This window comes from Eumetopias jubatus, unplaced genomic scaffold (genome assembly GCF_037043125.1).
Source record: "Eumetopias jubatus isolate StellerSeaLion01/CBP00866 unplaced genomic scaffold, mEumJub1_p1.0 scaffold_1, whole genome shotgun sequence".
In the NCBI taxonomy this organism is placed as follows: domain Eukaryota; kingdom Metazoa; phylum Chordata; class Mammalia; order Carnivora; family Otariidae; genus Eumetopias; species Eumetopias jubatus.
In genome coordinates, this window is record NW_028274807.1 from 43,348,404 (window position 1) to 43,351,308 (window position 2,905).

A 2,905-nucleotide genomic window follows, 5' to 3' on the forward strand; every position below is an offset into this window, starting at 1 on the left:
GCTCTTACACTCAGTTATCAGGAATGTACAAATGTCCTTTTATTCAAAAATACAAAATAAATTATCTGTAGGCATGGACAATGACAGCAGGAACCCATTATATGTTGTCAACTGAAACCAGTAACTGATGGTTATAGTGATTTTCTTAAACATCAGCCAGCCTTTTCTTCAGTCATTTCCTTCAACTGACTTCTCTGAAGTTATGGTTGAGGAGCACAGCCTTGAGCTTCCTCTCACAGTTCATTAATAATGGTAAAGCACCATTCTAGGAATCAGAACATGCCACCTCCCATGCCACCTCCCATACCACCCATTCCACCCATTGCTGGGTCCTTCTCTTTAGGAATTTCAGTGACTACAACTTCTGCAGTAGTTAACAGAGAGGCCACTCCAGCAGCATCCAATAAAGCAGTTCTTACAAACTTAGTTAGATCAATGATTCCTTTTTCCACCATATTCACAAAATCTCCCAGCATAGCATCATAACCAACTTCTGAGGAACTCTGCATAATTTTCTCAACTATCAATGATCCTTCAACACCTGCATTCTTAGCAATGGTCATTGCAGGAATTTTGAGTGTTCTCTTAATAATTTCTATACCAATTTTTTGATCTTCGTTAGCTGGAGTTATTGAGTCCAGGGCTGGAATGCAGCAGAGCAGGGCACAGCCCCCTCCCAGAACAATGCCTTCTTCAGCAGTGGCGCGCGTAGCATTGAGGGCATCTGTAACTTGGTCTTTCTTTTCATTCACTTCAACATCACTTGTCCCACCAACCTTCAACACAGTTACTCCATCTGAGAGTTTTGCCAGATGTTCATTCAGCTTTTCCTTTTTGTATTCACTAGTTGTGATATCTAACTGCTCAATGATTTCTTGAATACGTTTTTCAATTTGAGCCTTGTCACCTTTTCCTTTTAAGAGCATGGCATCATCTTTGGTCACAATGACCTCTCCAACTTTTCCTAAATCGTGAGGCTGAACATCTTCAAGATTTAGAGTCAATCCTTCTTCCCCAAACACTGCACCACCAGTAGCAATAGCCATATCTTTAAGCTGGTTCTTTCTATTGTCACCAAAACCTGGAGTTTGACTGCCACAACCTGAAGACCAACTTTTAGCCTATTCAAAACAAGTGTACTCAGAGCTTCTCCAACAACATCTTCAGCAATTATGACCAAGGGCTTATGGTGAGTATTGGCAATTTCAAGAGCGGGTACAATGGACTGGACACTAGAAATTTTCTTTTCACTCAATAGAACATAGGCATCTTGGAATTCACATTTCTGACCTTTTGATGTATTAATAAAGTATGGAGAAATATAACCTCAATCAAACTTCATGCCTTCAATAATTTCTAATTCATCATTTAGTGTTTTTCCATCCTTTACTGTGATGACACCCTTTTTTCCAACCTTTTTCATTGCATCGGCAATGATGTTGCCAATTTCTTTGTCTCCATTTACAGAAATCGTAGCAAACTGAGCAATTTCTTCAGGGGTTGTCATGGGTTTAGACTGCTTCTTAAGTTCAGCAATTACAGCATCAACAGCTAACATCACACCTCTTCCGATTTCCACAGGATTAGCACCTTTGCTAATCTCCTCGAAGCCCTCCTTGGCAATAGAGCGTGCCAAGACAGTAGCAGTCGTGGCGCCATCCCCAGCCTCTTCATTTGTGTTATTGGCGACATCCTGAACAAGTTTAGCGCCAATATTTTTATATTTATCTTTTAAGTCAATTGACTTTGCTACAGTCACACCATCTTTTGTTACTTTGGGACTTCCCCAACTCTGTTCAATAATCACTGTTCTTCCCTTTGGCCCCATAGGAACGGCTATAGCATCGGCTAAAAGGTCTACACCTTGAAGCATTAAGGCTCGGGCATCCGCACCAAATTTTACGTCTTTGGCATAGGCCCGAGTGGGATGAGAAGCCAGTGCTCTGGACACTGGCCTAATTTGACGAAGGACTGCGGGTAATCGAAGCATTTCTGCGGGGCAGCGGCAGAAGTGAGGGACCGTGCGGTCCCATGAGGCAGGCCGTCGGAGGCGAGTGAGGGTACAATGTAAATTTTTATCACTACCGCAAAAAGCATCTACCCACTTGCAATCACTCCTCCCTCCCCTTCCCATCTAAGCAAATGCTAATATCTTTCTGTGTCTACATATTTACTTATTCTTGACTTTTCATGTAAATGAAATCACATAATATGTAATCTTTTTGACTAGCTTCTTTTAGCGTAATGATTTCAAGTTTCATAGATGTTGTAGTATGTACTAGTACTTCAGTTCTTTTTTTTTTTTAACTTGGAAAAACATCCCATTGTATGGGTATGCCACTATTCATTCATTCTTTAGTTGATGGACATTTGTGTTATTTTTAATTTTTGGCTCTTAAAAAAATAATGTTCCTGGGGTGCCTGGGTGGCTCAGTTGGTTAAGCACCTGCCTTTGGTTCAGGTCATGATCCCAGGGTCCTGGGATCAAGCCCTGCATCGGGCTCCTGGCTCAGCTGGGAGCCTGCTTCTCCCTCTGCTCCTACCCCTGCTCATGCTTCTCTCTCTCCCTCTCAAATAAATAAATAAAATCTGTAAAAAAAATAATGCTGCTATGAATGCTTTATAAACAAGTTTTTGTGTGGACATGTTTTCATGTCTTTTTGGTATATAAAACTAAGAGAGGAATTGTTGGGTCATAGGATAACACAATGTTTAACTTTTTGAGGAACTGCCAAACAGTTTTTCCCAAAGTTTAGAACCATTTTCATTATGCCAGTGATGTAAGAAGGTTCAAGTCGTTCTACATCCTTGCCAACACTTGCAATTTATCTTTTTGATTATAGTCATCATAGTGAGTGTGAAGTGATATCTCACTGTAGTGTTGATTTGCATTTCCCGAATGGCT

At 40.8% G+C, this 2,905-nt stretch overlaps 1 pseudogene; it reads right to left on the reverse strand.

The window, feature by feature from the left end:
* Positions 1-272: 272 nt before the first annotated feature.
* Positions 273-1,990, reverse strand: LOC114203214 (60 kDa heat shock protein, mitochondrial pseudogene; annotated as a pseudogene).
* Between the last annotated feature and the right edge of the window lie 915 nt (positions 1,991-2,905).